This window comes from Macrobrachium rosenbergii, chromosome 4 (genome assembly GCF_040412425.1).
Source record: "Macrobrachium rosenbergii isolate ZJJX-2024 chromosome 4, ASM4041242v1, whole genome shotgun sequence".
In the NCBI taxonomy this organism is placed as follows: domain Eukaryota; kingdom Metazoa; phylum Arthropoda; class Malacostraca; order Decapoda; family Palaemonidae; genus Macrobrachium; species Macrobrachium rosenbergii.
Window position 1 is genome coordinate 27,782,501 of NC_089744.1, and position 12,500 is coordinate 27,795,000.

Genomic DNA, 12,500 nt, shown 5'->3' on the forward strand with positions numbered 1-12,500 from the left:
CGAGCCAAGAAACGATCAAGTTGACTTTTAGCATAAGACAGGAACTGGAGCATCAACGAAGTAGCGTGACTTTGAGAACGGAGCATGTCATTACCCAGAATCAAGACGCTGAACAGCACGTGAATTTCACAATTTGTGTCGAAGATGATGGTTGTGGAGACGGCGGTAATGACAGCGTTCGGATACTGTCCGGTTGTCCGGAAGTGACGGGGGAGGAACCGGACGCGATCATTATCCAGATGAGTCAGGAAGCGTTGCGGGACACTACGTAGTAGAGTCATCCTTACAACCCCTGTCTTGCCCACTTTGCAGTGTCTTTTCAGCAGTTCTTGAGATCGGATGTTGGAAAGTGGAAGGGGGGCTGGGGTGGAGGAGGAGGAAGAAGAGAAGATGAGAGGAAAAAATAATGAGAGAGAGAGAGAGAGAGAGAGAGAGAGAGAGAGAGAGAGAGAGATGAGGGGCAGGAGGGGATGGACAGGCCATCAAGAAAATCACAGCGTTTTGGACTTCCGAAAGGAAGGAACAGTATGACTGGAGATACAAATTTCGGTCAACATCCTGGATCAGAATAGAATGCTGCATTTTATCTCTCTTCGTGTCCTTATTACTTGGAAGAGAAGAACCGTCCCTTCGCCCCCTTTCTCTCTTATATATATATATATATATATATATATATATATATATATATATATATATATATATATATATATATATATATATATATATATATATATATATATAATATATATATGTATATATATGTATATATGAGAATACATAATTTTGTATGTATATATATATACATATATATATATATATATATATATATATATATATATATATATACATATATTTCTAACTCACCACAGGACCGAACCCCGGTCTTTCGAGAGAGAGTCCAAGGCATTAGCAATTCGGGCCCTAGACTCTTACTCTAAAGACCGGGGTTCGGTCCCGTGGTGAGTTAGAAATTTACTTCTGTGAAACACGTTCTCATGTGTTCATTTCCATTTATATATATATATATATATATATATATATATATATATATATATATATACGTATATATATACATACATACATACACGAAGAACAAATAACCCACTGATTCGACAGGAATACTTACAGGAGAGTCTACATCAATTTATCTCTCTTGTGTGGCAGTGTCACTAACCACATACTACCTCATAAGATATAGGTTCGAATCCCGGTCAAGGTACGAGGACTTATATAATATATAAATCCCTTTTTGTGTAGTTATATATATGGTTCCTCTTACTGAATCCGATATTATAACCTGGTATTTATGGCCTAATACTTGTAAGATTATTATATATATATATATATATATATATATATATATATATATATATATATATATATATATATATGTATATAATATATATACATATATTTTTAATATATATTATATATATATATATATATATATACATATATTTATATATATACAGTATATAAATGCGCACAAACAAACACACACACGCATATAAATATTTGTTTTATATATTCTTATTATATTCATATGTGCATAACCATTACGAAACTTATATGTGAATATATTTATAATATACCAACTCAACCGAGGTGAGTGGAAGCATAAACAATTAAGCCACCGAAAAGTCCAAATCTTATTCAGGTGTCATTAAGAACGAAGGCGATTAACCTTTTTCCCTCCATCACCCCTTCTGAAACTACAATAATCCCAGTAGTGAAGAAAAATAATATCAGCTGATTCCAGAAAGATGGGAAAGCATGTACTGAGTTGTAGTGAATACAGTAAAAAATAAGAAAGAAAAAAATGGTTTTACTTACATTTTAAATTAATTAATTTTTCAAATTCGTTCTTACTTAGATGCATAAAGAAAGTCATTCATCCGCTCCTGTAAGACTTTAACCCTATGCATCCTTCATAGTGAGGTATCCTTTGAAATATTCTCCAGACACCAGTGACATAATATGACCGACTATATTACCAAGAGCTATTCTTCCAGCAGAGCGATAACTGAAGACCACTCGCTAAAGAATAGTAACCTTTTCTTTTACCTTCGGCGATTCCTGGTTATCTCGTGCCTACCATTTACTTCTCTCACTTCCCTCACTAAATCTACTCTTCGTTATCCTACCTTTACCTTAGTTAAAAAAAAGAAAAGAAAAGAAAAGCTGGATAAGTCCCGACCAGACACTGACGTCTTCAGCAAAGCATCAAAATGTAAGCGCGATACACAATGGCGAATCCCTTGGGGGAAGGTGTTCAATGATCTTCAACCGCAGGAGTAAGAGGACCTCAGGGGACTGGCCCCAAGGTCAGGGCGAAGGGCGGTGGGTAGAAGAGAGGGAAACTGAAACAGAAGAAAAACGTTGAGAGAGAGAGAGAGAGAGAGAGAGAGAGAGAGAGAGAGAGAGAGAGAGAGAGAGAGATTCATTTCAGTAGAATCTGAATATAAAAAGCCAACTGTAAACAAATACTTTCGAAGTGAGATAAAAATTTGTAGACAGAGACTCTTTTCATTTGATTTGAAGGGAATAGACAATTATAAATTATTCCGGAGAGAGAGAGAGAGAGAGAGAGAGAGAGAGAGAGAGAGAGAGAGAGAGAGAGACTTTATATCACTTGATCTGAACATAAAGACAATTGTAAATAAAACTTTTCCAAGAGAGAGAGAGAGAAAGAGAGAAAGAGACAATCAGAAACATGACGAAATACGGACGTAGAGAGGATTCCATCCTTCAACATCCAAATGGCAAGTGCAGAAGCAGCACCAATACACAATCGCGCAAAAACACAACCAAAGCGGAAAACGCAGCAGCAAAAAGACAACAAAAAAACATCAAAAAAAACAAACTCGAGTTCACTGATATCTTGAGAAGGAAAGTGAGAAAAAGCGAGGAGGATAAGGGGGAGTAAGGGGAGGGGGAGAGGATTGATGAGGGGGGCGATGAATGAGGAGTGGGAGGAGGGGGAGGGGAGGAGGAGGATGTGGCTGTAAGGAAAGCAATTACCGGAGCGTGTGCGGCGCACGAGAGCGCTCCGGGCAATGAGAAAACCACAGGATTTCCCTCATGAGCAGAGCTGTCTTCTTTTACCCCTGAACCATTCTCCCTCCTACTCCCGCACCCCCATCCCTCCACCCACCAAACTTTTCGCCCGTCAACCATCCCCACACCTTCAACAATCTACCACATGGAAGACGCTAGCAATCATTAGTGATTTCCTTCAAGAACTAACGACAAAAAAACAATTTTACACACCACAACAGGGTCTAAATCTATCTTTTTTTTTTTTTTAAACCAACCACGTTGATGCATTCGCACCACAGGTGAGGGACCGCTCATCATCATACTTGAGAGATCACGATAGCGGATTGGTTATGTTAAATATTTTCTAAAAAGAATACTGCTTTTATCGATTGTTCAAAATTGTCAATCAAAATAAAGAATAAGAATGAGCGAACCCGCCAGGAGTCGTGTGTATTTTTTAAATCAATTAAAAAAATTGTTCCCGCAACTATTATCCGCAAGGAACTTGCAATACCTTTCAAAAATAAAAATGCAGACGAAAGGAAAACAGAGAAGCAAAGCTAACTTTCTTCATTAGAGAGAGAGAGAGAGAGAGAGAGAGAGAGAGAGAGAGAGAAAGTTTAATTTTCCTAGTTCCATTTCCTATATTGCGAGGGGAAAATAAATTCCAAGAAATTTCCCTCCATAAACATGCTCATTATCTGCCATTATCATCTCTTCAAACCAGCATATCTCTCTCTCTCTCTCTCTCTCTCTCTCTCTAAGACAGATTTAGTCTTTGGCTCCCTGCCTTTCCTGCCTTGTCCACCTGCCTCATTTCCGGCCGTTACAAATCACTCTTCCTTTCCGGTTGTGTGTGTCTGCCTGTCGTGTTAAGATGACCTAAGTTCCTTCCCTGATTTCGCTGTTGTTGGCTTGCAAATAACCGCGCTCAGTATTTCTTGATATATTTTTTATTTTTTGTCAATTTCCTTTTCATTATTTTCGTAAACCAATTTCTAGGTACATGTAGGCTATTTTATATAATACTGTTGCCTTTTCCGTTTTGCCCAAAATACGCACTGATTACTTCTTGCTTACGATTATAAAATTACTTCGTGAGTTTTCTATCAAACGGTAGCTTTAAAATGTTGAAGTTACCGTTAAATATTTCTTTTCACTTGATACTCGATACTGACGGAAATACCTTAAAGGCAGTGGTTATAACTGCAGATAATAAATTATAGTTAATTTTTGTTAATAAAAATAATCTGATAATTTCTGTTCTCACAATGAAATATATCTATCAATTTTGCCACCTAAATCCCATTTGCATTGCCAAACATATCAATAATTCTTTAAGAAAAATATGGATAATCAGTGTAATAAAGCTTTAAACGATCCCATCTAATGCACGTAAAAAAAAAACTTGTTCCATTTACAAATGGATCTTAAAACGATTTAACACCGGCCAGATTATAACTGGTCTTTCCGACTTCTAACGAAAATCTGTATAGTCCGAGCGACGTATTTCTATTATAATTCAGGGGCGAGATTGAAAGGCCTTGACGCTAAACGTTTAACAGAATGCTGTCGATTGTGAGTGAGAATGTGTGTGTGCCTTTGCTTGTGTAGAAGCACCTAGAGAGAGAGAGAGAGAGAGAGAGAGAGAGAGAGAGAGAGAGAGAGAGAGAGAGAGAGAGAGAGAGAGACTTCAAATAACAGAGGCCTTTGACCACTCCATCTCTAAATGATGTGTTGTTGGACGAATCACCCATCCGTCGAGCAGTGGATTCGAAAAGCTTTCATAGATATTTTCCTCTATTTATTCAGATTTCAATAAGATTAAAACGATGCCAGTTTTAACATTTCATGACTATGTTTATTGTTTCGGTAAATAAAGAAAAAAGAAAAAAGTCAACTTCAAAAGTTGCGCAAGTGTATATTTCTGCATCGAAAAATTGGCTGCTATGGAAAATACCATACTTTTATCTCTATAGTTCTTAATATATTCATTTTCGCAGGATGTTTCGAGATTGGCACAACAGAAAACAAAATATATTGGTGTTTTAACTTTAAAACATAACGTTAAAAATAAGCGGCAAAAATTAAATCTATTACCAGACAAATCAGGTACTGAACTTCGGTATAACAGTTTAGAGACGGTAACAAATAACTTTAAAAAATCATTTTTGATCAGCTTAAGGCAGAAGCGTAATATGCAGTTAATCTTAAAAATCATAAAGAGATATCCAATAAAAAAAAATCGTAGTAACAAATTCACCGAAACAAATATGGCCAAAAGAATATCTTCGATGAATTTACATAATAAATTCACCACATCACAAGTGTCAAGAGGAAGGCTTAAAGTGCAGTGGCAAGAATCCGTTACAGACTAGATCAAGACATCTCAATTTCTCTTGTAAAGATTCTGCCTGAGGTGTCTATCGACCGAACGCTTCGTAGGTCTATTTCTTTATATAGTTTGAATATGGATTAATATTCATTCATAACAATAATACGTGAGACATGATAAACTGTGGTGAACGCACTGTATCAGGATTCGTTTTCGAGAGATGAAATGATTAAGGCTTATACTTTTATGTTGGGCACACAGCGTCATCTCTCTCTCTCTCTCTCTCTCTCTCTCTCTCTCTCTCATGTTAATGATAATTCATTCATGCCGTAGCACTAGATATTAAGAATTTTGTTGCATTTCCCCTGGTTGGTAGATTATTGCACAGGACGGACAAATCTAGTACTAAGTATTAAAGAATAAATCCGCCGTAATAGCCTTTAGTAATATTGTTATGCTTCTCTAAATCTAATGAATTGTCATGACCCTTTACTGCTGCCATTGGCTTCCTTTGAGGTGACTTTCTTTGGTGTTCTCAGTAATTCAGTTTTCGTGTGATTTCCTGCTTCCCAAAATTATAAGTAAATTAAATTCTAATATTTTTATTTCTCCTTTCGGGTAATCTCCTTTTAGATAGCTAGATTATGCTTGTACCCAGATTTGCTAAGGCCAATCAGTCTATCCTTTTTTTTTTTTATCAACAGTTACCACGTTAATTGCGCGCGTGTGGGCTATTTTTGCTATACATTGCCTGAGGTGTCTATCGACCGAACGCTTCGTAAGTCTTTTTCTTTATACAGTGTGAATATGGACTTATACATACGTGAGACATGATAAACTGTGGTGAAAGCACAGTATCAGGATTCAATTTCGTTTAGGATTGTTCTACGAGAGATGAAATTATTAAGGTTTATGATTTTATACTGGGCACACAGGGTCATCTCTCTCTCTCTCTCTCTCCCCAACGAACCGTGAGCGGACAAGAACGGCAAGGAACCAACCATTTCCCTTGAAAATCCACTTATTAGTCGACTGCTGTGAGTCGAAGCAGGAGGTGGGGAGAAGAAAATAAAAAGAAATACAATGGACGTACAGTAGGTGATCAGTTCTCCGTCAACATGAATATCATCATATCATAATTACGAAAAACAGAAAGGCATCGATAAGGTAATCTTTATCCCGCCGAAGAAAACTTATCATTCTCTCTCTCTCTCTCTCTCTCTCTCTCTCTCTCTCTCTCTCTCTCTCTCTCTGTCAGCAGACTAAAATATATTTTCTTCAGAACCAGAGACCCTTGTCATTAATGAAATTGTTTTAACTTTGCATAAATTTATGGTTCGAAAAAACAATTGTCTTAAATGTGACCGTTGTCCGCTGTTAAACATTCATTCTACGGCAAGCGTAAACAGTTTTACACATGGTTTTACATATGTTTTTCATTCTATTTCATTTCGAAAAATACTTACAAAGAAACATACATAAGATCTGTGGCAAAATTAGTCAAGTTTTCTCTTTGTAGTTTCTCTCCGCTTACCTGAAGAATTCGGTAAGGAATTAGTAATGCTGTCACAGATATAATAGAAGCTAGGTTTTTAAAATAATAAAAAAAAAATCTTTAGACACTGGAATTTACTCCTCGAGAAGATCTAAGAATATTATTTACATTCTCCTCCGGGTTATTAATATTCTTGAATTAAAGTCATATATATTCAACTTTACACAAAAGAATTTAAGGTTTTACCTCACATCGGGATCGAACCCAGGAATCTCAAAAAGAGAGCATGGATGATAATAAATGACCCGCAGAGGTCATGAATGAAATTGGAAACTAAGTACTCAAAAGAGTACCTGAGGCTTTCCCTGAGCAGGTTACACACACACAAACACACACACACATACACACACCTTGCAGGGGTCAAGGGAAATAATATTAAGTCTATTCGAATGTAGATTCTAACCTAGAAACACGCCCGGGCTGCCATGTCAAGGATTTATTCAAATAATGATTTTCTTATCATTCTTCTGAATATTTCAGATTGTAAGACTGGCCCTGGTTTTCGTTCATTATTCAAAGTGGACTGATCTTCCTGAAAATATATATACATTGTCGAAAATATTTTTAATTTGCTGAAATAAACGTAGCAATGGCATTTAAACATAACTGAATTTTGCTAGGATTTCCTCAAGTTTTAGCTATGCATCAAACCTCAGTTTTGCTCAAATGGATGAAAAAATAAAGCTTTAGAGTTTAAGTAGGAACGTCAAAAACTTTACAATACTTTTTCAGCGGAAGTTGTAGTATACTGTATTGCTGCTCTTTTTCAACACTGACAGTCTTCAAAACATTAAAAACCGGAGTAACTTCTAAAATAAATCAAATTGCTTGTTGTTAATTTTGTCGTAACATAAACTTAAACATAGGGACAGAACGCTTCCCTACCTCCTGACAATAATAATTAATAGGGGATGCGCATTCCATGTCACTTAGAAAATAGTCCATGGAAGATTTTCCTGAAACCTGACTATCACTAAAACACTCTGGAGATACAATAGTAATCCAGTGTACTGATGACTTCAATGGAAATGCTTCTTACGCAGTTCTGTATTGACCCAAGGAAAATTTATATTCACATTGTCCTTATTACGAAACTATCTTAAACACTATCTATATTTCCCCTTATTAGGCAACTATCCTAATGGTTCTTTACGTGTTATGTTTAAGTAAAAGATTTTTCAGTGCGATGAAAGTGACTCTAATAGTCTCAAGGTACCTGTCTATGAAATGGAACATGGGACAAGGCGCTGTTCTGAAACTTTGTCTATTAACACCGTAAATACTCATTTTTACAGCCTTCAGAGTACCCTTCATTTTATAGAATATTTTTTTATTATATAATCATGAAAAATTACTGAGAAATTATAACAACAATAACATGTTTAGACTGATAGGCTTTAATATTTACACTTAGCATGGTAATTTTAATGAAGTTCTGTTTTCGGCTTTGTTGAAACAATTATACGTAAGTAGTGACAAACCTGGTTACACCATTCACTTATCGTTACTATCCTAAACATCTGCTAAGCAACGAACGAGAGAGCTAGAGAGAGAGAGAGAGAGATAAAAAAGAAAATTCTATGGGTAAATCTCATTATTATTATTATTATTATTACTAATATTATTTTCGACTAATATGAGAAAAGGGAAGGGATCAAAGAAAAAGGGTCTAAAAATAATGCACTTACAAAATATTAAATAATGCACATGTAAAATATTAAACTATCTGACAAACAACAGTCCATTATACTGACTATATGTACCTAAAAACAGATAAATAAATAAAATATATACCTTAACCGTAGATGGTTGAAGGTGTGGGGACCGGAGCCATCACCAACTTTTTTTTTTATTTATTGCAACAATAATAATAATAATAATAATAATAATAATAATAATAATAATAATAATAATAATAATAATAATAACAGCTTTTGATTAGAGAGGTATCTCTTACCCAGGAGCACTAACACTTAACTAAATGCATATTAGAAAATAAAATTTTATTAATCATTCAGCGATTTTTACTTGACTACAGATCATTCATTTGTGCTCTCGGATTTGTGCCTACATGGTCTCACACTATTTCAGGTGTCGTTGCTCTTGCTTGGGAATTGACGAAGCAATTCTCATAATTCCTCACACAAGTTGCCTTTTCATGGACATTTGTCACTTGGAAATTAAAAGTAACTGGCTTAAGTTTTCGAAAAATATTCGTAATCATAAAAAGACTGGCCAGATGAAATATCCTTATCCAGATGTATTGAAGAAACTGAATTCATACCATTTTGTGATTTTTCTACTGAGACCATATTCAAGGTTAGAATGAAAATAGGAACCGTGATATGAATAATGGCATTGCAACTCCACTGTGAGAAAAACAAATATACTCCACGCTAAGTGCAGAGCTATAACGCTCAAAATGTTCACAAAATACCTTCAGGCCTTTAGCGTGTCTCTCGAGATACCGACACGCTCTTCAATGATTACAGAGTCAGTTTTGACGGATGACAGACGTGACCTATCCGCTGCCGTTTACAAACACGACAAGTAAAGGTAATGCCTCCACGAGTCTCATAGTGATACGTTCAGTGTTAAGGCTGAATGTTGTAAAATGACCCGATGGATTGATAGGAGTTCGTTCGTTTCTCTCTCTCTCTCTCTCTCTCTCTCTCTCTCTCTCTCTCTCTCTCTCTCTCTCTCATACACATGCATTTCATGGCCACAGGTAAATACATGAAGCTTTAATACTGCACAAAAATCCACTAAGGCAAAAGAAATTCTCTCTCTCTCTCTCTCTCTCTCTCTCTCTCTCTCTCTCTCTCTCTCTCTCTCTCTCTCTCTCTCATACATTTGAATTTCATGGCCACAGGTAAATAAATTAAGTTTTAATACTGGACAAAAATTCATTAAGGAGAAATCTCTCTCTCTCTCTCTCTCTCTCTCTCTCTCTCTCTCTCTCTCTCTCTCTCTCTCTCTCTCTCTCTCTCTCTCTCATACACATGCATCTCATGGCCACAGGTAAATACAAGAAGTTTTCATCCAATAAAGTTTTCATCCAATAAAGGAGAAATTCTCTCTCTCTCTCTCTCATACACATGTACTCCATGGCCACTCGTAAATGCATGAAGTTTTAATACTGCACGAATATCCATTAAGGACAAAGAAATTCTCTCTCTCTCTAAATCAACAGCGCGCCTTAAAAATGCACACATGATTAAGGTTGAATTTTGTAAAATTTAACAGTGAGGTAGCAAAACATACCTATCTATTTATCTATATATCCACCTATCAAATGTTTCCCTTCCATCTATCCATTTCTACTTCTATCTCCCTTTATTCTGTTCTATTCCCGTTTGATGACTCAGTGACCTGCTTTGACCCTTCAACCCATCCATCCATCCACTCTCTCTCTCACCCCTGAAAAATCATAATGATTATGCCTGTAAAAAAAAAGAAGAAAAAAAAAAAAAGAGATGAATTTTGTTTTTGAGGAACATTGGCGATCAAAGCGTTATGATAATGCGAGAAGTGCTTTTAAGTTTCGAATTAGTGAGCGCAAAAGCGTTCTCGCGGGGGTCTTGCAAAAAATTTCACGCGCTACGAAGCCGGGTCATGAAGAATAATGAATTCTGAGTCGTCGTCGGGCGAGCAGAATGGGGAGAGACACTATTTTTTATCTATTTATTTTCTGTTTGATTAATTTCATTCATTCACTCAATCGTTTATTTATTTTTTTGTTTATTTATTTACTTATCTATTTAATTATATATTTTTCTTATTTATCTAGTTGTTTATATATTAATAATTAATCAATTAATTAACTGAATAATTTATTCATTTCTTAATTTATTTGACGTTAATTTCTTTATTAATATATTCATTTATCAATTCATTAATTATTTTATTCATTTATTTTTTCTCATTTACTTATTTATGTATTTATTTACGTATTTATTATTATTATTATTATTATTATTATTATTATTATTATTATTATTATTATTATTATTATTATTATTATTATTATTATTATTATTATTATTATTATTATTATTATTATTATAAGTATCTCCGTCACTACACTGCGGCATATTTTCAGAAGATTTTCTTGACGAATTCGTTTTGTTTATACTCATTAATTTTTAACTTCATGTTTTAAACAATAATTTCTTTATTCTTTTTCTGGAGAACCTGCTGCTTAACTTGGGATCGAAGCAAATGATCTAACTGCAAATAATAAAATGTAATTACTATCAATCCCTTAGTAAAAAAATTAATACGGAAAATATTTCATTAATTCCTTGGAGGAATATAAATTAAATGACATCATGTACATGATTTTAAAATCTTTCATTGTAGCTTTTCGTTATTTGTCTCTTTAAGTTGTTAAACAGTCGGCCTTATGGTCAGGCCAAAAAAGTTTTGAATACAATACCATCACATACATTATGTATGTATATATATATACTGTACATTATATGTTTAAATACATCTACATATATACAGTAGATATATTTTACATATGCACATCTATATATATATATATATATATATATATATATATATATATATATATATATATATATATATATAATATATATACATATATATATATATATATATATATATATATATATATATATATATATATATAATATATATATATATATATGTATATATATAATATATATATATATATATATATATATATATATATATATATATATATATATATATATACATATACATATACATATATTGCACACACACACACACACACACACACACACACACACACACATATATATATATATATATATATATATATATATATATATATATATATACGAGTATATATATATATATATATATATATATATATATGAATAAATGAATTTTTATCACATCACCGTGATTTTTTATACACAAATATTAAGCCACAAATTTCGTTTACTATCCAATTCGCTCTACCTCGGAAATAATATATGCGCATATATATACCGAAGGGGAATTATGTTTGATAAGTGGTTCGTCGTCTCACGGGCTTGAACCGCCGAGCACGAGAACCATTGAGGTTCAGTGACGCGCCTTAAAACACTCGGCTACGTGAGACGACGAACCACTCATCAATTATAATTCGCCTTCGGTATGTATATATATATATATATATATATATATATATATATATATATATATATATATATATATATATATATATATATATATATGTGTGTGTGTGTGTGTGTGTGTCTGTGTGTGAGTGTGCGTTGTGTGCGTGTATGTATATATGTGTCTGTTTGTTTGTGTGTATGTACCTTTTAGTAACTGCGAGTTTGACTGCATTGAAGATTTACTGGCTGACTGATTGCAGTTGTTCACTGACTCTAATCAATATCTTTGAAAATAACAACCTTTAAAACGTAAAAGCTATCCATATTTACAAGCAGTGTGCTTGGCATGTAGTCATCGGTGCGCGTAAACAAAGTTTACACTTTTTTTTCTAATTTTGGGAAGTGGCAAAGCAGATAAAACCTCCAAATTTAGGGTTTATGAACACAGAAAAATGGT